General features: G+C 43.2%; 1 protein-coding gene and 1 pseudogene across 2 annotated transcripts in view; both read right to left on the bottom strand.

The window, feature by feature from the left end:
* The window catches only part of PTPRG (protein tyrosine phosphatase receptor type G), a 637,170-nt gene that overhangs the window by 524,296 nt on the left and 85,001 nt on the right, over window positions 1-27,873 (bottom strand). The window lies entirely within an intron of this gene.
* On the bottom strand, window positions 26,866-27,555 carry LOC107545060 (60S ribosome subunit biogenesis protein NIP7 homolog pseudogene; annotated as a pseudogene).

The raw sequence follows: 27,873 nt of genomic DNA, 5'->3' as shown, positions 1-27,873 counted from the left end.
CATGAGCCAGGGCGCAAACATAAGACCTCTTTACTCAATGTGACTCCACTGAGCCTACCAGCCCTTGGAAAAGCCCCATCTGCCTTTCCTGGTATTAAAATTTTACCAAAATACTTGATGCTATATATCTGTTCTTGCTGGAAATCCCAGTGGTGACCTCAGACAACATACTGTCTGCACTGATCTTGTTGGGATATTTTCCAGAACTTGTATGTCCACTTGTAAAAACAAGCTCTCGTATGAGATCAGGATGAGATCAGGACGGGCTGTACATCCAAACAAAACAGGACGGTCACCCTGCGTCCCCTTCCACCCAATACTACTCCATGCCCCTAAGGGAACAGAGTTTTGTTTATAGCTTTTTAGTCTTTTTTTCTAAGTGAATACATGTACGTTCACAAAGATGCATGTACAGAATAGGCAGGTTCTTACACTCCTTTAAAAAACACAAGTAGGATCACACTCCATGCTGCTCCGAATCGTGTTTTTACCACACAAGAGTCAACATTTTTTCACGTCAGTATACATAGACTTATGTCATTTGAAGGGGCCTGATGTTCCACAGTTTTGCTGTGCCATATTGTATTTAACCATTCCTGTATTGACAGATAATGTTATTTTATTTTGTCTATGTAAAAACATAGCAATTCTCTCCAAAAATCAATCATCCTCTAAGCGGTTTCATCTGAGAGATGTAAAGATAATCTAACCTGCCTTTCAAGGAAGGCTGCTGAGATCCAAAACTGTCTGGCATGGTGTGTATCATTCATTCTATTAATTTCCTTGAAAAAGAGAGCGAAAGAGAAGGACACTCTCTAGCAAAAGCCTGACACAAACTCAAAAGCCAACAGAAGATTCACCAGAACAAAGCTTTCAAATAACAGCAGAGTTAGAAGGGCATTTCTGGTAGGAGTCAACTACCAGAAACCATCTGAGTGAATGGTTTTCTCTTGGGATGTGGAATCTGTACAAGGCCTAATGCTGGGCTCAATATGCAATCATGGGGGAGGAGGGTACATTTACCCCTTCATGGAGCTTCAGGGTAAAAACACAATGAGCCCTGGCCAGGTGGTTCAGTTGGCTGGAGCATCGCCCTGGACACCAAAAGGCTGGGATTCGATTCCCAGTCAGGGCACATACCTAGGTTTTGGATTTGATCCCTGGTAGGGGCACCTACGAACCATTCGATCTCTCTCTCTCTCCCCCTCCTCCTCCTCTCTCTCTAAATATCGATAAAAACATATCCTCAGGTAAGAATTTAAAAATGTTTTAAAAGCACTGAGCATTTAAGGGTCCTGGGGTTTCCCTGAGTTTGTGTGTGTGTGTTCAATCCGTCTTCGGCTCTTGTGCACATTCCCTCCACTTAGCCTATATCATGTCAAAGAGATGGAAAACAAGGCAGACAGCGACCTGAACAGGCGTTGTATGTAACACATGTCCCCATCAAGCATGGGGACAATTAAGCACTTGCCTTTTATCCTGGAGAGAATCAGTGAGCGAGTTGGCCTGAAACAAACACTCAGAGAGGGATCTGACTCTGCCCCTTAGTGGCCTCTCTCCCTCCTGGGTTTAGTGGCCCGAAAGAACCAGGAAGCCCTTGCTCTCCCAAGAAGGGACAGCAACCACTGGGAGTTGCTGGTTTGCATTCCAAGCCATCTGCTCTGTACGATGAGAGCTGGTGCCACTGTCACAAGTCAGACCCACTGTCTGTGGGCTAATGCCAGAACAAAGTCCGGCGAGGCTCTCCCCCATCGCCGAACCGGGGGAGAACCAGGACTGTGCCCAGAGGAAGGGGAACAATGGAAGCAGGACCACTGTATGGGAAGAACAATGACACCTGCTGGAAGGTTTGCCCCTCGCCTGAGTGAAGGGCCTTCGCCGACGGGCTTTCGCCGAGAGGAACACCATTTCTAACTCTACTAAAGCTTCGTTAAGCTGGAGAATTTTCAGAACCCAAACTGAGATCCCCGAAACACTTCAGTATAAAATAAAACGACGCTGGTTAAACGCTCGGTTTCTCTGATGAACTAATCTCAGTGATGGAACAGGCACAGTCTAAACAACGAGACAGGCTTCTTTCTCCTCTGTCGTCACTACGATCATCATACCAGTTTGTTCGCCTCCACTTCTTGAGAAAATTATGCACTATCAATAAACAGAAACACTAGAATTTTTGGTGCTAGGAAGTGCCCACGGGAAGCAGATCTGATGCAGATCCATGCCTGCGACTCACACTGGTCCTTCGCCACATTAGCTCTGGCGCCTAAATTCCCCAGGCCACCCTGGTCGGTTACAGCTGCCCCAGAAGAGGGTGATTACCTATTTACCTATTTGAGGTGCTCTCCCGAGGCCCCCTCCAAAGTGAATTTCATATATGCCGTACAGTCTACATTGAAGTCGGGCCATCATAAATATGCATCTAGTCTTGTTGAAAATCTAGTTTCTGTAAATCCAGTAAAGGCACTATCGTGTGTGAACACATGTGTGAACATATACATGTAATTTCAACTTTTTATTATGGATGACAATAGGGGAGCAGTTGGTTATATGAATCATGCCCCAAATAAGTCCCTCCAATCGCCCAGTCACTCTGGCTGGCATTAAGGAGTCTTGTTTATAGCAGTCTCAAATATGAACTGCAAAATGCTCTCTTTAGGCTAACGGTAAACATAATTTTTACTCCTAGAAATAAAACCCAGAGAGATGGAGTATTATGGTAAAAGGAGTCCTCAAACAATAAGTCATCAGGCTTGGGCTAAGTCACGTCTGATTTGCCAGCATGGTAGCCGATTGCAATTCCATCGCCAAACCTCAAGCTCAGCCCTCTCTGTCAAGCGAAAGATTGCAGGAGACACAGGACAGTTTCCTTGGTGCCCTGAGAAGAGCAGTCAGACAGTCCACAAAAGCAGCAGGCAAGTCAAAGTCAACCTGCCCTGTCTAAGGTTCTGCTAGTGACAAGCCTTGCCCAAGAGAACCTAGAAAGAGAAAGCTGGACATGGCAGTGTTTTCCATCTGCCAGCCAATGACCCAGAAACAGGAAAAGGACTCCGAATTTAAAGTAGAAGCTGGCAAGGGAACAAACAATTTAATTTTGCAAATGTAGGCGTTAAATCCTTTGGTATGGAAGACACATGGGGCAGGATGGACACAGGCTCCTTTCTTTTACTCAGAGTTGCCACATCCTGCTCAGTGAGGGGCCAGATTAGACTGCTCCAATCCACCAAAGGGCTCCAGGACCAGGAAAATGCTAAGAGCCTTCCTGCAGCGCTGCTAATCACCTACAAAGCTCAAGACGTGCTTCCACAGCTGGTGGCCTCTGAGTTTCTGGAAAGATGGTGGCAGCCGGAAAGAGGGCCTCTGATGAGCTCATGCTTTATCTAGCTCCGATTCCTCAAAGGTCCCCAGCTGCGATGGCAAATGCCTGGATACAGTGTCTAGGCTGCCACTGGGAAGCCTGCTCTCTAGGCTGGTTAGCAGACAGCCCCTTTTGTGGCTTGAGGACAGAAAACAATTTCCCAGAGCAACACTGAGGTCTATAAATCCCGGTCCCTGCCTAATCCCATGCAAATAATATAAATCTGGTTAGAAACATGGATTGCTCCAGGGGAGGCCTCTCTCCCCGTCTGTCTCTGGAGACAACACTCCTACCTGGCAGCAAACCTTCTCTGACAATCACCTCTATGGACTGAGGTAGAGCAAGGGATGTCAGCCACCACGCAGGAAGGTCAGATGCCCTTAGAAGAAGGGGGGCAGTGGGCACATCCCTGCCTCATGTAATTACTGAGGAGCTGCACTTATGTGACTTCTGCCAAGAAGCTGCCTTTAAAAGCCCAGCACCCAATTCCACCTCTGGAAGCTGGTGTGAGCTTCCCACACCCATATGAACATAATGGCATGTGATTTAAACTGTCTTATTTTGTTAGCCCTTTAGCAGATGTGGAAACATAAAAAGTCATAATCCTACCTACCATAAAGCTGTTATAATTTGAGAAAAGTTTAGCATATTGATTTCCGGAAAAGGAGCAGAAATCCTTGCACATTACACGCCACCCCCACAAAAGTTTCTCTAAGCGAATGCAAATGGGCCTCTAAAGAATTCTTCTGATGTGTTAAATAGAGATTTCTAAGACCGTCCATTGAAGCTACAAAGTCCCACTTAAGAAATAATTTATGCTCTCCTAACTTACTCTTTTTCATACTTTTGTATAAATATGAAAGGTAACAGATTCATTTTCATTGCAATCACTTTCTGAGAAAAAAAGATAAAAGAGTATTAACCAAAACGGTCCCAGAGCTACATTTATAATCAGGTCAGGTCAGGTCTCCTAATGCCCACCCCCCGGGTGGCGTCCATTTAAAGCCTTGAAAAATCCATCAGAGGGTGGACTCCCCTGCACCGCCCACAAGAATCATTAACTGTCATTACATGAATAGATGGCTGTCACCCTGAGCAGAGCTAACACAGAGCACACGTGCCCTCCACTTCGAATCTGGGTTGGTGGGGGATGGACAATAAATGGCTAAGTACAAATTTACGTGCCGCTGAAGGCCCCCTAATGCAAATTCCAGATAAGCCAGATGGCAAGATCTTCAAGTTACAGTGTTCCCAACATTTCCTCCAAATCTGGTGAAAATCCACATGGTAGTTTCCTCTCAACAGGAAAAAAACAGATATTTTGTTTTATTTCCATGTAGGCACCGTCTAACTAGTAAACTTTATATGATCACTTCTCCTTGTTCCTAATGGCCAATGGACAATTCATTTTTGCTAAGTAGGCTTTGGGGATGTATTGAATGTTCTGAACTGATAGTGCATAGATCATAACAAAGTCAAAGGTAAAGCAGGATGGACAGTGAAAACTACATCTTCCCTCACCTCTTCCAGAAACCACCCAAGGCAACGCCATTACCACAGGAGTGATACTCCTGTATGTGTCCCAGAAAAAGGTGGCCTACCTAGATACTGTTGTGCATCTTGCCCCCCCCCACCAATAAACAAGATATCCAGGGAAATATAGGTACAGACAGAGTCAAACATATGTACCAGTTCAGATAGAGCTGCTTCACTGATACAACACATATAACAACTGTATACATGCCATTACTTACCATACTATCATTTATTACAACAACCCTATTAATAATGGACCATCGGGTTGTTTCTGATCCTTCCCAAATCCAAACTCTGCTGTAATGAATAACCCTGACATAAGTCATTTGCACTTGTGGAAGTTCATCTGTAGGATACGCCTCTGCAGGCAGAGCTGCAGGATCGAAGGGCATGTGCGTAGGTAATTGTGAAGGAGTGGCCTGGTACTTTCACAGGAACTGTAACAATTACAAGTCCCCAAGAGCAATGCCTAAGATTACCCAATTCCCCCCAGTCTCACCAACTATTTACAGCACAGGCCAATTTTTAAAGGCCTTTACCCCTGGCACCCTGAACAATGAGAGTTAGAAGGTGGCTGGTGTGGGCAAACTCCTCCTTACATTGGTTACCGCAGGTTCCCTCTATCTGCCCCATGGCAGCAGAGCAATTAAGATCATAGGTTTGGTGCACAGAAGAGCAGAAGCCCCAACTCTGACACTCCAGAATTCAGTGACCCTGGAGAGTCCTAACATCTAAGGTCTCTAAAGCTCAGTTTCCTCAACCATAAAGTGGACTGCATGTGTGCATGCTTCTGGAAAAATATAAGCTAGTCCCTCCCCATGCAGGAATGCAGGAAAGATGAACTGAGATAACCACAATGCGTGGCCCCATGAATGCTTAGCAAATGTTTACAATGACTGCATTCCCACATAATCTGACAAGAGGAAGTAACCTTTACAAAGCCAAACGAGATCGTAGCAATAAGACACCTGACTCCTTGTATGCTGGGCTGCCAGGAAACGCCCTCCTCCGGTCCACTGGTGTGCTGGTGTGCTGGCAGACAGTTAAAGTGTACACATTTTTATTACAGTTGATGATAAATTGCTGTGAAGGAAATAGACAAGATGGGAAATAAGACAGGACAGGGGCCCCAATTTAGGTGGTAGAAAAGCCTGGCTGGGAGGTGAAGGGCATCACTCAGATCTTGACGCTCAGCTGCAAGGAACCTTCAGTATCCAAGCAGCTTTGGGACCAAGGCAATGCTCTCATGAAACAGTCCCCAGACAAGGGCTGCAAAAGGTGTGGGGGTAAACCTTTGCTCCGCAGCTTCCCGCTGTCTTGGCTGAGACTGTGTCGGATCTGCAATGTGTTCTGAGGTTCCCCATGTCCAGTCCTGCCTCTTCCCCCGTATCTGCCTCAGGCATTAACCCTCAATAAGCTCCTTGCACCACTAACTCAGCATCTGTATCCCTGAACTGACATGGACAGGGTACCCTGTTGGGATCATCAAGAGCACTCCTAACCCTAACCAAACCCCATCACTTCCCTCATCAGGCCTTCCCTTCCAAGCAAGGTAATCGGCAGTCCACAAGAGGGATTAGTGTAGCCCCTCACCTCCCAGCCTCCCTAGCTTGCATCTTTCTCTGCCTGCACTGATAACTCCAAGTTCTCAATTAATAAGGGCAGGCACTGTGCCCAACTCTTCACAGGAACTGTCCCAAACAGTCCTCCTGAATGTTACCTCACAGGGTGGGTAGGTAGGCACTCATGTAGTTAAAAGAAAGAAGGGGAAAGGTGGGGGAGAGGGGTGTCATTGCCAAGAGACTAGACTTAGGTAAAATAATTGGTCCCAAGGTCAGTCAATGCCAGAGAAGGACTCACCCAAGGTGCCTGTTATCATAGATCATGGTTGTGTTCCCCACCCTACACTGATTCTTTTTAAACCTGGTTCCCAAACTCAACTACTCCAGCAAGCCTCTCCCCTAAATTATAAAATTTAAATCTCCTAGTCCCTTGGAATATTAGAGGCAAGCTTTAATCTGTATTTATTGACTCTTGGTTTCGAAACCGTTCCAAGTGATTTCACATGACCCACTTTGGCTCCCAATCGAAGCTGTAAATGTCCCGGGATCAGAGGCCACCACTTTCACAACTTTTGTGCTTCCTGCAGCACTTGGGGTGAGACTTCCCACACTCACAGCCACAGCAGGTTCGGCAGTTCCTGTCACATGCTGAGAGGCCCCCTGGGCTTGGACGTGTTTCTCCCAGTATCACTGGTGGGTGGCAAGTACTGGCTCAGAGAAAACCCACACAAAGATGACTGCATTTCCAAAGGGCCTTCAATGCTCAGACAAGACACTCAGAGGAAAATCCAACCATGCACTCACTTGAAAGAGCTGTCAACAATAAATGAAAAAAATTTTGAAAAGAAAGAAGAGCTGACCACTCCTGAAAGAACACACAGAGGCACATCCCGGTACCCAGACAATACATCCTGCAGAAGGCCTAGTGGCAATGTATGTGCAGAGACACAACAGGAAAAACACACGCCCCTCACCACACACACACACTCAGAGGTGTGAAACAGAGCATGCTGTGACCGCCTTACAACCGGAAGGCAACACTTATGTCTGAGCCACTCTTAAAAACACAGAAAACATCTCCGGTAACCTCAGGAAACAAAGGAGAAAACAGTGGCAAACGGAGGCCTGACTTTCCCATCACCGTGTTGTCTCCGGGGAACGGCAAGTGCGAGGCCACGGTGCGTCCTGCCTCCTCCTGCTGGTGCCGTGGGGCTGCCTCGCCTGAGCCACAGAGGAAGCCACGCGTTTCTAAATGTTACCATTAGAGCAACACGTTCCAATCACAGCCCCGAGATAGTAATCACGTAATTTCCACTTTCTGCATAAAGGCTGTTATTAAATGCCTAGACTCAAAGGGGAAGTCTCCTTCACAACTAAATTTACCGTGTTTTTAAAATGTGGGTTTAATTATTTGCTGTGCTCCTAATGCCAAACTGTAGCCTCAAGTCTTTCACCGATGTTTTTCAAGAAGGCTTCCAAAACTGAAGTGAAGGTTAAGTTCAGTCTAGAGAGGGCTCCCACAGCCCCACAGGAGAGAGCTAAATATAACACACGGGAGAAGGGAACACTGTGTCCTGTGAGGAGGACAATCCAAAAGGATTTCCAGTTTAGTTTGGCTACCGTAACCAGGGTTTCAGAAAAGGCCACATACTCAAAAGTTCTCCTGAGACAGCCAAATAACCCAAGGATAAAGGAGCTCTCAGTGCCAATTTGCAGGGGAGAATTTGGATATTTGGTTAACCAAACAGCACGGGAACCACACATTTCCTAAAAGGGAAAAAATATATCCTTGACTTGGAATTGAAAATTACAGTTCCGCAGAGAATTGACTACTAATTCTAGGCCAATCCATAGCAACAGCTGTTGCCACTGCTTCATTTACATGTAACCCATTCAGAAAACTGTCCTGGGCCTGAGTGACTGAAGCCATTCCCATTCTGCCCTGGCCTCACCCAGGGTTCCAGGCTGGGGCTGGCGTCCATGATCAGCCCACCTGTCTGCAGCCACTGTGCTGATCTTCACAGCCTTTTTCAAAGCTGCCTGCAAAGAGCAATTCAACTGTAAGGAAAATAAAACAGCACTCTTCAGGCCAGGTGTGACATCCCTGTAATTAGTCAGCGAGACACCTCGAGCTTTGCTACACTAAGAACAAATCCATTTGTCTGCCATAGAGGAGCTATTCGTGCCACATGGAAAATTAAGTAAGAAGGAGAGAGAGAAAAAGTTTTCCACTTAAAGACAATTTGGCTAATAGATCACATATGTTCAGCTTTGTCTTCCTGTTGCATTTTTCCGGCTTTCAATTTTATTACCCTGGGGCATTTGCACCAAACAGAATCTCCTCCGTTGCTTAGAAATTAATCCGCCCCCGCTGTTTATTCCTCATTTGAGTCATAATCTTCCTTTTGTGACATCACAATTAGCCACTCGTGGTGATGATTATAATGTCATGAACAAAGGATTATGACTGGGAGTTGGAAAGGAAACAGCAGGAGCACTAACTGCTGGGCAATGAAGTTCCTCTTTTCCAATAGCCGTGCCCAGCAATTGGAACTGGAGCGTGGGAAAGGAGAGTGGGCGGGGAGGACTCGAAGGGAGAGAAAGAACCTTCGGCTGGGAAACTGAGAGAACCCAACCAGCGGTTCCACCTGGTTTCACAGAACATTTACCAGCTACATTTTTTCTCACCAGCCCACTTTTATAAAAAAAATAATTATTTTGAATAATACAAAGATTCCTATAATCCTTCACCCACACCCATCACCATCAGCATTTAGCTGCATTTGCTTTAAGATTCCCTATGCGCACACTTGTTCCCCATCCACCTGAAAGTTGCAGGCATCATGCCTCTTTAACCACAAATACTTCAGCAAATTTCTTAAGACCAAGGACGTTCTCTTACATAACTATAGGACACAATTATCAAATTCAGGAAATTCAGCATTGCTATAACATACTCTAACTCAACTCACAGTCCATATTCAAATTACACCACCAATTAGCCCCCAAATTTCTGTCATTTGTTCTCATTACTAGCTCATTTTACAATAATCACGAAAATGAAGCCAATATATTTTTTCAACTCTCTTCAATGGTCAACAAAATTACTTATCCAAAATTCAGGGTTTTTAAAAATTTAAATCCAGAGTAAGAAAAATCATAATGGTTACCAATTGTTGTTGCTTAGTAAGTTGTCATCAAGCATTTTAAACGAACTATCTCATTTAAATCTCATAAGAATTCCATGGGGGGGGTTCCTAGCATCCACATTTTATAAAAGAGAAATGGAAACCGGTCCCCAGGAATGAAGCATCGACTGGAAACTACATCAAAGTAAAACACACATCCCAGACTTCTCCCTATGACAATGCTTCCCCTGAAGAACTGGTTTCACGCTGGGCCTGGCAGGCAGTCTGACAGGAATCCAGTCAACCTTCAGGACAAACTGAAAGCAGATCACCCTGTATGTGAAGACTGCAGTTGAGAATGCAGATTACAGGGCCACGGCTGGCTGCAAGGCTTCAGCATTGGATCACTGCAGGATATTCCAGCACATGTCTTGTCCTCTGAACAAGTTTTATGGTTGGCTATACAGTGGGCAGCTTCTACGGCATTATTAACTGCCTATTTAACAGATCCAAGAATGCCATTTATTCTAAACACAGAGGGAAGGTTTTAAAAGCAAGAAAAGCAGCTTTTCACAGGCTAAAAGCTTTTAGGATGAGATGGACCTTAAATCGCCTATTTCACAGAGACAGAAATGGCTCCAAGGGAAGCTTGGACATTATTACGTGTTTTTTTTGGTTTTTTTTACGGGAACATAAAGATATAAGATTAACTCGACCTGACTCAAAACCAAAGCTATTCATCTAAACTGGTTACAGAAAGGAACTAAATTCATGACCTAAAAGCCATGACCACATTTGAAAATAATCTCTATACCACTCATTTCCCATTAAACGCATCCCATGGTGCACTTGACTTATGTCACGTACAGATTTCCATCACCCACCAAGCTGTAGTGTAGACACCAAACATCAAGCAGGTATCAATTATTCTACTGCATCCTCAATCCCTAGTCATCCCTGCCCAGCAACCTGGACTGGAACAGCCAGAGGGAAAGTTTGCTCAGCAATTATCCCCCAGCCCATACCTGAGCTAGTATCTCGAAGTATTCCCTTCTTCCCCTTTATCACCTGTGGTGTGTTTTTTAAAAAAAAGAATAGAGAAATTCCTCCGAAAGCAGCCAAATGATCACCCACATACTTTGCCTGCTCCCACAGTATTCATTATAAAGGCAACATTTTTAAATTGGGACAGTCACCTACAAATCCATATTTCTGCCTTCTTTTGAGACTCACTATAGGCATTACTGGTGGATCAGAGAGCTAGCCACCGCGAGATGAGGGCCTGCCCATCACCCACCCTGCTTCATCATTCCTGTGTGGCCTCATAATTAACTGTCTAAATGGGACTTTCTGAGAGAGAAGGGGGAGCACTGTTAATAATTACACCAGGACAAAGGGCATTAATGGGACACGTGGTTACCAGCGTTGGCTCTAGCTTCAAATCTCTCAGGTACAGCTTTGTTCTCTCCTAGCCCAGCTGCTTTGGTTTGCTGTGTTCATCAGCTTTGCCTTGGGATTGAGAGGATGGAAATTTTAATGTCTAATTAGTAAGTTGCTTAAGGGGACGATCAAAATTGAGAAAGAGAAAATGTGCCACTATCGGGCATTTGAGGGAAAGTAGGGCAAGGTGTCAGGGGTTTTACTTCTCTGGGGGGATCATCCCTCACTTTCCATGAATTTCACTGACCCCCGTAAACCCTCTGCTCACTGGAGGTTGCATCAGCTGGAATCTAACGAGGAGACGTGGGGACCACACTGTCAAGGTTTTCCAAGGGCTTACCAGAGACACTCGGGCCTGGCTGGTGGTGGGGGTGCTAAATGTCTGCCACTTTTTAAGGAAAACAATACAAGTTCCTCTGAAACTGAGCAACTACTCAAAATCCTCACATGCCTTCTGTCCTCCTGAAGAGCCATCAAGATCTCCTTTTAAAATGAACCCAATGTGCGGTTGGGGTCGTTGCCAAATGTGGCACCATTAGTTTGAAAACAGTTTGAAATGTTCAAGCTTTGGAGTCACATAATCAAAATCAATTAATGTACCGTTTGGGGCTTTGTATATATGTCCAAACCCGAGGCAGCCAGCTTTCCAAGCCATCCCATTTGACTGTGGCACAGTCTTGCAGCGTTTCTACCGGTCTCCCAATCACAACAGGCCGGCGTTCTCTCCTTCTCTTAGTGAAATAAACTTAACTTAGAGATAACTGTCTTAAGAAAAATAAAATTAAGAACCACTACTCCAAGTTTAAGAGAAAAAAAAAAGGGAAGTAAATGTATCTCCTACAGAGATCCTTATTGAGGGGTGGACATTCAAAGGCACCCCAAAATTAAGGGGTGGGGATGCGATATGGGAGAGTGCACTGGGTGTTACAATGGGCATTTACCTTTAGAAAGCAAAAAAAAAAAGATGCAGTCAACCAATCAACAGAGAAAGTGGGTAAGTTTGGGTTATTTGTAGTAGTTATTAACAGGACATGGTTAAAACAAGATTATTAAATAGCTCAGGGAATTCTGTTCTAGCACCGTGGGATGCCAAGCTGAGAAACCTGGAAGCCAGGATGGCAAATTCGCTTTGGGTTCACAGCCAGTACCATTTTATCAGGGAGGTGACCACCTTGTCTGGTGGTACTCCAAGCTGGAGGGACCAAGATGCAAAGACAGAGGGAGAGGCTATGCTGGACTGCACTTCTTTGGAAATGAGAAGGGAAATATCATCAGGTTGTACCTGACAATTCCAATCCCACCTGCTCCCCCATTCTTGACACTCCCTTCAGGTTTTCAGCCATTACTTGTAAAGACTAGGCCTCTAAGCAGATGTTTTAAAAGACACGTGGACTATTTCTTCCCCAAGCCAAACAGAAACATCTATCCCTTCATTTGGGAAAACTCATCAGGCTATTCCCTTCAGGTATTCCAAATGGTTTCATCAGCTGTTGGGTTTTGAGGGTTTTTCAAAAAGACATTTACATTCATCATCCGTGACCCTTTAGCTTGGGCAGCACGTCTTCACCCAGGCCTTGACTTGCTCATGAGACTACAACAGGAGCTGAGGGAGGTGAGCCCAGGGATCCCAGCCACAGCCCCTCCTTACTGCGTCGCCAGCACCACTGTCTAACGATGATAAAGCATCCAAAACTACTAGGCATCCGACTCAGCTCAGGCTCTGCGCAGAGCATGCTGTGTTTACAAACGAGGTGTCTGTACCTCTGGGTATCGAATTTCCCAAAGAGCTTTCATAAATTTTAATTCATGAGAGAGAGCTGTACAGAAGCTACCTCTCAAAACTGCCGGTCACTTCCATCCCACCAGCATTCTTTATAACCGGCTCGTGCTCTAGGTCTCCCACATCAAAGGGGGCTGCCAGTTTTCAGAAAATGCTAACTTAAAAATATATATATTAAATAAGCAGGCCACTCTATCGCTCTGGGACCCTGCACATTGGAAATTGGGTTTATCCCAAATCAAATTAAGAGAGACTGAAAATGGAAAATCGGGAAAATTTACTGAGGCATATATAAGAAAGACACTTTCAGACACATAAAATGGGCAGATTTTAATCACAGCCCTATATCTAGGGCTTCCATTTGCATATAATATAATTACTAAGTAAATACACTTCCACTAAAAATTCACCACTCATCCTTTGGGATCTTTATCCAAGCTACACAATGGGTTGACCATGGTGTCCAAAAATCTAAAGTCAGCATGTAAATTTCACTGAACAGCTTACTTTATCTCTCTAGGCCTTACTCCCTTCCTTGTAAAATGGGAGGGATACTATAAACTGTCTCTGTAGGTTGCTGTAAGGATTCAATCAGATAAAGTAGGTACCAGGTATATAATACGGAACCTATGCCATACTTACACTCACGAAAGACGTAGTGATTAAAATTAAATGTATTTTTCTTACTCAAATTAACCTGAAGCTCAGAGAACGACGATACTCCTCACTCGGGATTCTCGATCTAATGAACTGAGGGTGCAGGCAAGAAAGAAATTGTTGATCATGTTCACAGTTACCCAGTCAGTCTGGCTCCACTGCCCCCTGACCAGGGAAAGACCTAGAAAGCCCTCAGCTGAGAAATGGGACTCAGGAGCTTGTGATGAGTAAAAACAGGAAGATGACAGAACATGCATGAACTACCCAATCTCCACATACACAACAGACGTCTCCAGAAGTGTCAAATGCAACTGCGTCACAAGTTAAAATATATCACTGCACTAAGACATCTGGCAATAAAAATTATTTGATGGGTTAAAGAATGTGTGTGTGAAACTACGATTCATTTGAATTACAACTCAGCATTCAGATAATACACTGATTTTACTTTGATAATTTTTCCAATTAAAGATTTCTGGTTCTCATCTCTTCAGTTATCATAACTCAAGATTCCATGTTGAATCATTAAAGAAATAAAAATTTAACCAACAAAGACTTAAAAAGATGACCAAACAGGTTTGCATCCATTTGCAAAAATGATCTAAAATACTGAGAGCAGGGACATCCAATAATAGGGTCTTGGTTAAATTATGGCCATGCTACAATGGCACTACATGTGCCTCCTAAGAATGATTACATCGATGTTGATCGGGAGACCTGAGAAGATATTTATGACTAACTGACACAAAAATAAACTTTCTATTAAGGAAAATTAAAAATTTATGCAAAATCAAGAGTATAGTGAATCCTCATGTACCTATTACCTAGCAGAAGCTTTCAAAAATTTAAGACTAAAACCTTGTTTCAGATAAAACGCTAGCCATAACCTCACCTCTCCTCTCAATTATTTGGAAACCAATACCAGATACTGTATCAATCATGATTTACTATTATACGGGGGAAAAGATAAATAAGACTGCCTATAAAGCATATTCCTGTTTACTTAAAAAAGTCAAAAGTATATACATATTAGGGGGAAGTCTATACACCTGAAAGGTAACAGTGATGCCTGTGGGTGAAAAGAATACAGGGGTACCTTTCTGCCAGATGTGTTTTTAATCAATTATTTCTACAGTGAACCAACCATACATTACTTGTATTATAAAAACAAAGTATGGGGTGCGGGAGGGTGACGTGAGTAAAGGAGATCAAATATGGTAACGGAAGGAAACTAGACTTCAGGTGGTGAACACACATAGAGTAGACAGGAGGGTGACGTGAGTAAAGGAGATCAAATATGGTAACGGAAGGAAACTAGACTTCAGGTGGTGAACACACATAGAGTAGACAGATGTCAAATTATAATGCTACACACCTGAAATCTATATAACGCTATTAACCACTATTAAACCAATAAATTTAATTTAAATAAAAGGAAATAGCTTTTAGGGAAAATTCTTTTTAAAAAGATAAACTCAAACTCATCCTGTCCTTAAGAACATTTTAGTACTAAAAAGGAAACAATCTCAATTTTTACTAAAAATACTCAATTTTATTGCTACACCTTATGTTTCTATTTTTTGTTTTCCCAAACTTTACCACTCTAGACTAGTCCCCTGCAAAAAAATGATCGACGTCAACAATGTAAAATTATAAGAGGAAAAAAATTGTGCACACACACATACACATGCGCACACACACACACACCTACATGTGAAGTATAAAGAACACTGTTTGCTATACATCACGTGTCAGTTTTACTAGAAAAAAAATAGTTATTTAGAAAAATGTTAAGAGTTGATGCAAATTTCTAGGGCAACAGTGCTGAGTGACAGACATCTGCGGTGGGGTAATGCTGGGCTGTTTCTCGCTTTGTTGATTCAACAATCAGCACTGAATGTCTTCTCTTCTAATTTATTTTAACTTCTGCTTAATTAAATGCATAAAAGAACTAATGTGTTGGATTTGGGGATTTAAAATGACTTTCACCCAGCTGTTTTTAAATGCACTAGAAAATTTCTTCAATACAATTGTTCTTTTAGAGGCAAAAAAAGCAGACTGTAACCATGACATTCACACAGAGGGAAATTATCACCTAGTGACACTATCTGACAACTTACAAACAGTAATTCCCATCCAGAGTTTAAAAGACATTCCAGAACTTCTCCAGCTACCTCATAAGGTGATGTAAAAATTGCAAAAAGGAAAGCTCTATATAAAATTATTATTTTTAATATGTTTTTATTGATTTCAGAGGGAGGAAGGGAGAGGAAGAGAGAGAGAGAGAAACATCCATGATAAACATGGATTGGCTGCTTCCTGCCGAAACCTGGGCATGTGCCCTGACCAGGAACTGAACTAGCGACCTCATGATGTATGGGATGACATTCAACAAACAGGGCCACATCAGCCAGGCAAAATTATTTTAAATTCATTTTCAACCAATTCAACAAAAAGGTGCTCAATAACATCTGCTACCTCAAACAGAATCAAGCAAACACATCAATCTAACTTTTTGGAGAACTGAGGACTCTTCTCCTCCTACTTCCCGTTTTGTTTTGTTTGTTTGTTTTTTAAATAGGGCATTTATGGAGTTCCACTGTGGCTTTAAATATGTTAGGTAATAGCCCGGCCGGGCGTGGCTCAGCGGCTGGACCAAGGATCCTAGGCGATCGGGGTTCAATTCCCGGTCAGGGTACATGCCCAGGTTGCGGGCTCGATCAATGACTCTCTCATCATTGATGTTTCCATCTCTCTCTCTCCCTCTCCTTTCCTCTCTCTGAAATCAATAAAGATATATTTAAAAATATATATATGTTAGGCAATAGTAAAATTCAAAAATGAGAGAGAGGGAGGGTGGCGATCAATGCCCAGATCTTCATACTCAAGCCAACTCGTACGCGTCTCTCTCGGAGATGCTCTATCGGTTTTTCTCTTGCAAACCATGTTTCTTTTTCCTATGAGATGTAGTTGACATAAAAACATTATATCACACTGGCATTATATTCAGGTGTACAACAAATGCAAAATGATCACTACACTATGTCTAGTTAACATCCATCACCACATGTGTCCTGTGATGAGAACTTTTAAGATATACTTTCTTAACAAATTTCAAATATCCAACACAGTATTATTAACTATAGTTACCATGTTGGACATCACATCCCTGGGACTTATTTATTTTATAAGTGTTAGTTTGTAACTGTCAGTTATGGGTTTTTTTTCTTTAAAAGACCCTGAACATCTTAACGTAGAGAATTTTCATTCTACTTGCTCCAACTCTCCCATCCAAGTGTTGTTCAGAGTTCCACATTTCAAAAGGAGAACATGTAGGGAAACATTTTCTACTCGATCTCATGCCTAATGCAGAGTTTGCCCTCATTAATAGAGCTGAATTACAGTAGCATGTATAATGTAGTATCCTCACTTTACAAACTGAAATATCACAATGAGAGCCCAATATTGTAATGTCTCAATCTGGTATTTTATCCCACGGGAACATTCAGGTTCTTGGTTATTTACCAAAAAACTCTAAGCCAGAGTTTTAGAAAGAACCATGGTCGAGCTGTAAATCCACAGAAATCCCAGTTACATCAGAAAGCACAAAGAGCTGGCTGACATGCGGGGTGACTTTTGTTTTACACACGACAACTTTTAACTTTTTCGACTGCAAAATATGAGGGGCCCTAAGAAAGTTTTCTCTGCAAAGCATTCACACCGTATTGGGGGAAATTCTAAGACCTCAAACACAATAATTAAGCCACAGGAAGAATTTTTTATCATAGACATAGAACTTTTTTCCCCCCACCGGTCTATCCTGGACCCATTTCAGCCTGGAGACGGACATGTTCTCAATTGTATCATGTTATCACTGAAGCTAACTAAGCATTGTCTTACCCGGCCTAATTCTTCTGGTTTTACAATATTTCTACTTTAGCCACCCCCAAGGTGGGGCAAGCCCACTCTGTAGAGGGCTGGATTCAATGAATACAACGGAAACAAAAAAATATCAGTAAGAAGGTCTTTTCTAAGGTTTTACTTAATTATTTCTCAAAGAACTAAGTAATAATTTTCAAATGACAACAAAAACTGGACCATGACAAATTCCTGCACATAATGAAAACTTGTACTAGGGCAAATGAATGCAGTGGGGTTGCCAGTGATTTTAAACACAGTGCCTCCCAAGGCTAGTTCCCTTCTGGAAAGTTTCTGCTTCATGTCGCAGAGGTTAATGAGTTAGTGGGTCTCCTCTGGGTCTAGCTTTGGAGTCTGACCGTATGGGAAGCCGAGATAAGCAAATAAAAAGATGTGGCGCTGATCAATAATGGGGCAGATAACGCCATTCTGAACACAGATTACAAGTCTGCCATGCTCCGTAATACAATTTAAACAAATATTACAAAATGGACTCCTACCAGGCAAAGAGCTCTTAAGAATAACTTAGGTATGTCTGACAGGCATAGTGACATTTTCAGAGCCCTAGGAACTAGTTAATTCCCTAACATCTTTAGATGACCTCTTGCATCCTGAAAAAATTGACAAATTTTCAAAAAGAACCTGGTTTAAAAAGTAAGTCAATCCCCTCCTGTGTCTTCCCAAGTTTTGGAACATTAGCCACTGACCTACAGACTGAGTCCCAACGCAATTCAATTCAGAGAATTTCCTGTATTCCATGCCGAGTGTTGGCTTTTCAACACCTTCCAGAGAGGCTTTTATGTATGAAACAGGTATTTATCCCCATGAAAGAGACAAGGAGACTGCTATGGTCTAAATGTTTGGTGTCCCCCAAAATTCGTATGTTGAAATCCTAACCTTTAAGGTGATGGTATTAGGAGTTAGGAGGTAGGGCCTTGGGAGGTGATTAAGTCATGAGGGTGGGGCTCTCAGGATTGGGGTAAGTGCCCTAATAAAAAAGATCCCACAGAGCTAACTTGCCCCTTCCACCATATGAGAAGACAACCAGAAGGCACCGTCTATGAACCAGAAAATGGCCCTCACCAAACATCAAGACTGCCAGCACTTTGAGCTTGGACTCCCTAGCCTCCAGACCTGAGACATGAATTTATCTGTCGGACACCCAGTTTACAGTATTTTTGTTACCAGTAGCCTGAAGGGGCTAAAACAAAGACTTAAGCTCAAATGGGTTGAATAAAGTTGTTCAAGGTCAACCAGTGAGTCAAAATTTTCACAGAAGTCTAGGTCAGCTGGACGCCCTATCAAGCGGCCTCTTGGGCAAAAAGGCCAGGCCCCCCTCACTGCACTCGCTGACAGCACACCTTCCAGCCTTTGGGACTTCTCAGTCCCATCTGCCACCTCCTTGCTGCCCTACTAGTTGTCCACAATGCCAGGATATGCCACAATCCCCTCTCAATCTATGCCAGCCTGTCTTGGATACAACTGATTTTTTGTGGCAATGGAGGTCACATGCCTCAAAAAGTAATGTGTGCCCCAGAGAACATTAAGATAAACCTGTGTGATGTGATTCCAAGCAGGGAATTGCGTGTGTGCTTCAAACGAGAAGCAAAAAGCAAAACATTTCTTCATTCAATAATACATCGTAGGCACTGGGTCCCATAGTAAACTTACACGAACGCTCTACCTGAAACAGACAGAGCTGTAACCAACTGTACGGGTAAGTCTGTGAAGAGCAGAGAGGGAGGGCGGGAGGAGCTGCTCCTACAGCCCGCGGGGGCCCGGGGTGTGCCCAGCGGCCATCGCTGCCGCAGGCGCCGCGCTGCACCAGCCCCACCGACACCGGCGCCCGGCCCTGCCCCCAGTGCTGGGACTCCGTGAGTAACGCGTGCCATCTCGAGCCCCAGCCACAATAGCTACCCGTCAACCCCGCAGCAAATGAGGCGCCGAAAAACCTCTGCCCGAAGCCGATCCTGGAGAGGGCGGCCGGCATCCTTCACTCACGAGCACCTCGAGGGAGGCACGGATGATAAAAACGCACAGCGCGGGCTTTACCTCCAGCCGCCGGGCCCCAGCTGCGGGGCTCCAGCTGCCGGCGCGATGCACGCTGGGAAAGCGGCAGAGGGCGCGATGCGCGCTGGGAACAGGGCACCAGGTCCAAGATGGCAGCCGCAGGATCCGCAAATGCGGAAAAACTCCGGTCACATCCCGGTGACGAAGATGACTCCCGGACGGCAAGGGCTTATTGTTCCTGACAACCCTCCCTACGGTGAGAGGGCTTCAGAGCTGAAACCGTCTTTCCAGCCGCGTGCCCATTCCAACCACCAAAGACCGCATTTCAAACGCAGCTCTGTCACCGCAACATAGGGGGAAGGGGCGGGTGTGTCCGCCAGGAATTCGTGCTGGAAACTGGAGGTCGGCAGCCAAACCGGGCCAAGCGGCCCAGCCCCTCGTGGCACGCGGGGAACGACCCCCGGCCCGCGCTGGCTTCGGGCTGACCCGCCTGAAGAATAGTCTACGGGCCGTAAAAGACCCTGTGAGAATGCCGGCGCGTCTGCGGAGAACCGCGGCGCAAAGCGGCCTGCGGGCCCACGTCCGCCGTGACGTCCGGGGAGCGTGAGCGGGCCCCGAGCGGGCCCGGGGCGGGCGCTGTTACTAACCTCCAGCCTCCTTAATCAGAAGTGGTCTTAGGTAACCTGTACAGCAAGGATTGACATTTTAGGGTGTTCTTTAAAAAAACAACAGTGTAAGTATAAAGCATCTGTATATTAACTAAAGCTCAGCATAATAAGCGAGCCTAAAAAACGAGGCCACTGTGGATTTAATACATAGTAACGAGGCCCCCGTGAATGAGGCGCGAGCCAAGAGCCTTGTTACAACCCATAGCAATTTCAGATTAAAAGGGGCTTGTGAGGTGGAGTGAATCTTCCTAATAAATGACAGCCTAGTGCAACATACTTTTATTAGCCCACAATAAATACCATCTCTTGAAAATATCAGAGAATCACATTTGTTGTGATTTTACTCGAATCACTTTCAATAACGTCTCGAAGTATCTACAATGTTCATTCAGCAGAGGCTAATGTTCACAAAGTGACCTTATAAAGAACACCATAAAACCAATGAAAGGCTTGCACATTTCCTCTAAGTCTGTAAAACTCACATACTTTCTTTGACAAAAGAAACTCATTTCTTGCCCCCCCCACCCCCGCACTTGATGTTAAGCCATTGTGTTGTAAGGAGCCATCCCACGTTGCCATTTGCTTTCCATAAAAATGGGCCTGTCCATTTCTATTTTGAAGCTGTTGCAGAAGAGCAGGAAGAAGAATGAAAATGTTGAGTGCTGTTTTCAAGTGCTGCGCTTTGTGGAGTAATACCGTCCACACTCAGTTTCCTTCTCTGCAGCACCTTAATTGCATCACCGACGGTCCCTCGATCTGTCTTGCTGTGCTCTCTCCCATTTTCATGTGTTTACCTTCATCTGCAACTTTTTCCCTCTAACAAAAGAAATCGTTAAGAATGTCCTGAGGCAGAGGTGAGTCCTATAAATGTTTTCATATCCACTATAACACTGAGAATGAGGCAAATACTTGCACCCTCAATGTATGAGATGAAGGTTAAATAAACCGTATTTATAAGTTTAGGGAAATATAATTATTTTTCTTTCCCTACCTTTCTGAACCACACATATGGATGAGAATGGTCTTATGCAACGGTGAGCAAAGAGTAAAGAGCCAGATAGTAAATATTTTAGGCTTGGCTGACAACCCCTCAACTGTTACGACCACTCAACTCTGCTATTGTAGCAAGAACAGCCACAGACAGTAAGTCAACAAACAGCATAGCTGTGCTCCAATAAAACATTTACAAAAGTAGGCACTGGGCCAGATGTTTGTCCATGGGCTCTGGTTTAAGAACCATTGGGTCTCAGGATCAGGCAGCCACTTATTAGCTGGGTAATTCTAGGCAAGTCATTTTAACCTTTTGCTTCAGTGTCCTTGTCTAGAAAATGCAGAGGGAGGTGCGGGCATAATGGAACCCATTGCACAGGAGAAGCAAGTGAATTCCCATTGTTCTGTTCTCAAGTGAATTAATATGGGAACAGTAGCTGGCACATTTTAAGTACCACAAAGTTTGCAATAAGTATTATTTTTAATACGACTAATGTCAGTATCTCAGAACCAGTACCAATATACATATTTTTATTTCTAGTATACTTATGTCAAAGATGCCAAACATTCTAGTTAAAGTTATAAAGAAATTTTCTCTCCATCCCTGTGTCAATGTCTACGCATGTCAGAAACAAATTTTAAAAGAGATTTATAGAAGTTAAAATGTCAAATCAAAAACATAGCCTATGCAATCCAAATTTAGCTTGTTGGAAGCACATTTAAGTTTTGAACTTATTCCTAAGCTTTTTGTGGTTCTCTTAGGATCTGAGTTCTTTTATGAGTGTCAGGACACCATTGCTCTCTTGTTTTCAATGTCCATCCTAAGGCAACTGATGCTGATTCTAGGGCAACAGGAAGGAGCAGATAGCTGAGCCTAAGTTTCAGAAACAACACCTTTTAAATCATTAATTCAATAAATGGGTAAGAAAAGGGAGGGAAAGTCAATACCATTATATAATTTATTTATTAAGGAAAAGATAATATTAAATTGAAGTCATTCATTCCAAGTACTGTTCCACACCATTTCTGATCAAACAAGAAACCTGACATCAGGCTTCATTAAGTACCTTTCTAACAGTGGTCAGGGGCAAAATTTGGAGACATCCTTAGTATCACAAGTAGGGGGCTGGGGTACTACTGGCATCTAGGGATATAAATCAGCAATGTTGCTAAACATCCTACAGTGCACAGGGTAGTCCCCCACAACAAAGAATTACCCAGCCCCAAGCAGCAATAGTGCTGAGATGGAGAAACCCTGCCTTAGACCTAGAGAAACCCAGTAACAGTAAAACCACCTGCCAGGCCCACTATGTTTATCATCTCGTTTCACCTACAAACAACTCTCTAAAGCTGGTTTTCCTTCTGTCCGCTGACGACAAAAAAAGATGGCACAGGGAGGTCCGGCTGCCTGCTCTAGGCCCCACGGCCTCAAAGAACTGAACACAGTCTTGTTGGGTTTAACACACAGGCTTCCCAGAAGTGGAAATTATTTGGCAAATGAAGACTGGTAGGTTTAACTTAAAGAAAATAAGATATCCCTGTCTCTGAGCTACTATCAAAAGAGAGTCCCGTCTCCGTTGAGCCAAGAAGTAATTCAGACAGATAGCAGGAGAGGAGAAATCTCATCACCTTCACACCAGTAAGGAGCCTTCCTGGCTTCGCAGCAGTGCCCTTGATCTTGACCAGCCAACATAAGAGGAACAGGGGTTTTTATCGAGCACCTGGGAGTTTATTACACTCTGTAGCTCTTTCTCCTTTATAGGATTTTCTGCCTAAATTCTACAGCCACCAGCATTCTGGAGAGGTTAACATCATTCTTTATTTACCAAGTAACACAGCCACCTATCTCTGGTTCCCAGTGTAATTAGCCATTTTCTTTGCCAAAAAAAAAAAGTAAAGCTTTAAGAGCTAGGCTTCTAGTTCTTCCTAAAATAATCCTTTTTTCTTTTTTAAATTAAATTTATTGGGGTGACATTGGTTAATAAGATCATATAGGTTTCAGGTGTACATTTCTATGATACATGATTTATATGTTACATTGTGTGCCCACCATCCAAAGTCAAATCATAATCTTATTTTATTTCATTTTCAGGACTTCTCAAATTCACATGCAAAATTACCACTGAAAGAATTTCATGTGCGCACTTCATTTTTTGAAAAATAGTGTCTTTCCTTTATATGTATAAATATATATAGAGAAGTATTGCAAAAGGCAAGACAAGCTCTTCTAGGTCTCAGGTTCTGAAAAGTGGAAAAGCAGAAGCTCATGTGGTCACGCGGTCCCAACCTACTACACAAGATTTCCTTTCCCCAGAATCTCACCCCACCCAACAACAGCACAATTCGAAAACAGCAGAACAAAACCTGATCTCAAATATGAACTCCCTCGTGAGAGTCTCCATTCAAACAGGAGTCAGATTAATAGTAGCACTAAAATTTATCAGAAAACTGTATTTGTCTAACACAAAAATAGAGTATGCCCAATTGGTTAAAGTTCACATAACCCTTTAGACAGAAAATTCCTACTCAGTATCTTCCCATAGTGCCCCTTTTAAGCCCCAAACTATCGTTCATAAGTATTATTTACAGCACAAAGATAGAATTGCTTTGAATGAATATCCAGATCTACACTAGGTCCCTTTATTGAAACAATCTCAATGAAAAGAAAAATAATCTGAAAAGCTCTTGCACTGAAAATTACAAGAAGAGAAGGGATGGTCATCAGTATCAAGGTCTCTGCCACCCCGATACCCCACGAGTGAGTCCTAGGAATGTGGCTTCCTGCCGGATAACTATGACTCACCATTGCAACATTATCATCTTGGAAAGGAGAGGGGTGTGACATCAGCTTGACAATAAGAGGCATGTAGAGTGGGAACTTGGAGAAAATCCACTTAATACATATGATCCAGAAATGAAGCCTAATCCAACAGTTCACTTTCTGAATTCATCACTGACAATTTAGAAACTGAACTTCCCAGACCAATTCTACCAAAACAGAAAGTGCAACATGACCGAAATTTCATATTTATTCCCTGACCAAGACAATCGGGATTAAGTCTAAGGATTCTGAGAAATAGGTGCCCCCCCCTCTTGTATGCCAGACAATTTAGCATGTGCTTTAAACACACTATCTCCAAGCTTTACACTAAACTTGTAAAATGGAGGTTATTTATCCCCATTATACAGAGCAGGATATTGAGGCTCAAAAATCGCATGATGATGTTCACTCATTCCCTCATTCACTCAACAAGGATCTACTGAGAGCCTTCCATGTTCCACAACAACAGGCACTTGGAAGTGAATGACAGACACATCTCAGCCTTTGTGGAGACTACAATCTCTAAGTGGCAAAGTTGGATTTCAAACCCAAATGTGAGTGTAATGCCAATGCCTTTGCTCTTCCCAATGGTTTTGAAAACTAAACAACTGAGTCACAGTGAAAGCTACTCAACTTGGAGATGAGTCAGAAGCAATTTTCTGCATTCTACAGCTACATCACCTATGGTCCTCTAATATGAGGAGACATCAGATCTTCAGAACAAAGGTTTATTCACCACAAATCTAGACTTAAGAGGTAAGTTTAGAATTGGTTTCTACTGGTGGGTCTGCTAACCGATCTAGTAAATGGGTCAGCTACACAGAAGTGTGAAAATCATACTTGATGAGGCATGAGGCCTAATACTTATTAAAATTGAAATTATCAATATTTGAAAAGAAACTGATGCAGTGTTCCTAAATCATTATTCTCTTTTCCACAATCACATTTCAAAACTTGTCTCATAGGTGCTGGGTTTTTATGTGTCTAGGGCTGTATTTTTTATATAAGAATGTTAATATCTATGCAAAAAATTAATATCTTTCCTTTACTAACTCTCTAAAAAGGAAAAAAAAACTAGGTGATTTACAAAGTCCTTTATCCATGGCTAAATAAAGAGGGTAGAATTTATAAACAAAAATGAAACAAACTTATTATTTAATTTCTAGTGTTTCTGATATTTATTGCATGATAAAATGCCTCAGGCTAGAAAGTCATTCACCAAAGATGCCATAATTCTAAGAAATAGTCAGTTGAATAAATGTTTACATATTTTAAGCTCCCTCAGGCAGCCAGATAAATAAGATATACACAAGCACAAGAAAGAGCATGAAATAACATATTCACCAAAGTCAAGATTTGCTACTCCTCCATCAGAAATAACTTTTCTTTAAAAAACAGGAAAAGCCTGGTCAGAGTGGCTCCATTGGTTGGAGTGCTGTCCTGTGCACCGAAAGGCTATTGGTTCGATTCCCAGTCAGGGCACACACCTTGGTTGCAGGTTCAGCTCCTGGTCGGGGCAGGTATAGAAGGCAACCAATCAATGTTTCTGTCTCACATCAATGTTTCTCTCTCGCTTTCACATGCCCTCAGGTGAGAAATAAATAAACAAACAAACAAAAAAGAAATAAAAAGGCAACTTCCATTAAAAAAAAAAAAAATACCTAAGACCAGACTTCAGCGGAGTCTCAGCAATCAGTAAGGCCAGCCACCTCCTTCTTAAAACGGGGAGGGGGCAATATTCAAACCTGTTCAATGGATTAAGGTTTCCTATGTCCAATAACCAACACTACCGTCAACACCCGGACACTGTGCTGTACTGAACCCAACGCTGCTCTGGAGACACCCTCTACATCGAGCCCTTAACCCTCCTGGCGGCAGCATGAGGCAGGTATGGCTGTGCTCCCATCTCAGTGAAGAGGAAACCAGGCTCAGGGAAGTTAATAACGTTACCACGCATCAGTTACTTGAACACTCGGCAATTCAGCTTCAGCGCCCACACTTTTTTTTTTTTTGGTAGTTAAAAAGAGTTTTATTTTTAGAGATGCCACCTTTGGAATTTAAAATAAATGGTATATTCATTAGCGACACTGTTTTTCAATACAGGTAGTTTTAAAAATACTTCTCTGAAATGTTTTTCATTTAAAAAAATATTTTAATAATTCTAAAAATGATTTTGGGAAGCGTGGAGAAGAACAAAGGAGGAAAATCATTTCAGGGTCTCTGGTTAGTGCTTTTTGTCCAGTCCACTAAGGTAAGTAAAGGTTCATGAGGAAAATGTTTTAGGAAACAAAGGTGATGAAAATAACATTCAACCTGAGATACCACCATCCAGGAAAAAGGCAGATTGAGAAAACAGCTTGGAAAACCAAAAATAATATCATCAAATTATATGCATTAGATCCTGCTCTTAGCAGCAGAAACACCCACTATATGCAACATAAAAATAATTCATATCATTTGTTCCACACCTGTCATTTGGCAGAAACGGTGCTAGGTGCTTTACAATCATGATTTCTAATTCCAAAAACCATTCTTAGGTAGATGTTTAAAGCTGTTTTTTGAAACAGAAGAAAATGAAACTCATTAAAGCCTAATAATTCATCTAAAGCATCACAGAGCTGGTAGGTATTAGAACTAGGGTTAAAATCTAAGTTTTCTTCCACACCACACAGCACTTACCATAAGGAAAATTAGAATAAATAGCTTTTAATATTTTATCCAAATTTCATTTGTAAAATCCTAGACATGGCCTACTATTCTCATACTGCAACATCTATCTTGCATTGTATTAATAAGAAAACCTGTTGTGTTCTTATCATGAGTTTGGAAAACAGTGTCATCACAGATAACAATAAGCTATCTTGTCAATTCCAATGATTTAGAACCTTTTCCTGAAAATAAGAAGCCGTTCTGATTGAAATATAAAATACAATATTCTATTTAGTAACAAATACAAAACTCCATTTTTGACCCATTTCTGCGTAATAAGAATCCAGTCTGCATTTTTCCATAATAGAGAAAATATTAAACTAATAAGTCCCCGGAGAGGTCACAGTGTTGACACAATTGAACATGATGGTGGAGCCTACACAGACACAGGAAACAAAGCTGGGCCCTTCCACACAGCCGTAAGTCCTTGCTATGACTTCTTTTAAGTCAGTGTGTCTTCATGTCGCACATATTCCCCAATGTCTGCTTGACGAAACACCACAATCACCATGGGGTCTGCTTTCCTGCAGTCTCGTGTAGACTTTGCTGCCACCCCAAAACCCGACGGGACGCCTGCCACGGAGCACAGGCCCACTCCTGGTACCGAGAAGTACTTTCAGCGATTCGACCCAGTCCAGGATTTAACCCATGGTTCCCATACAGGGGGGACTGCTCTGCTCCACGCTTTATCCACACTTTGTAGTTGGCATAAGGCGCAAGGTAATCCAGATGTGCAAGCGGAATTTATGGGTCTTGGTGAATTTCGCAAAGCAGGTCCCCGGCGACACCAGCTTATCACCGGAGCCTGACGTCGGCGGCCACCTTCAGTCTCTTTTCACTCACGTAGACCCCCCGGGCGCTGTGCAGCCTGAAACAGGGGGCGCCGTCGGGCCTGCCGACCAGCAGCTGAAGGTTCTCCCCGGTGTATTCTGCCATCTTCTCGAACACGACACGGGTCTCCTCTTCAGTCAAAGCCCGCATTTCCCTGCTGCTGGGATACCGCATTCTCCTGCCTCAGGCGCCGGAAGCGGAAGTCAGCCGCCGGAAGCGGAAGCCGCAGGCCCACACTTTTGCCCGCCCTTCCGTACTGCTGCTCACGCCCAGTACACATAAGGCCCCCCTCGGAGAGCGCTTGGGAGGCTTTGGCGCAGAACGGCGGCCTGCGGAGAAACTGACAACGCAGCATCTCTGCCTTCGGAACGCGTTTCACCTGCGTTGAAAACCCCACAGCAATCCTGCCAGGCAGGCTAACATTCCTCTACTAAAATGTTCCAGAATGTCTTTCTCTCGCATACTATG

This window comes from Miniopterus natalensis, chromosome 15 (assembly GCF_054644295.1).
Source record: "Miniopterus natalensis isolate mMinNat1 chromosome 15, mMinNat1.hap1, whole genome shotgun sequence".
In the NCBI taxonomy this organism is placed as follows: domain Eukaryota; kingdom Metazoa; phylum Chordata; class Mammalia; order Chiroptera; family Miniopteridae; genus Miniopterus; species Miniopterus natalensis.
This window is presented reverse-complemented; position numbering and strand designations above follow the sequence as displayed.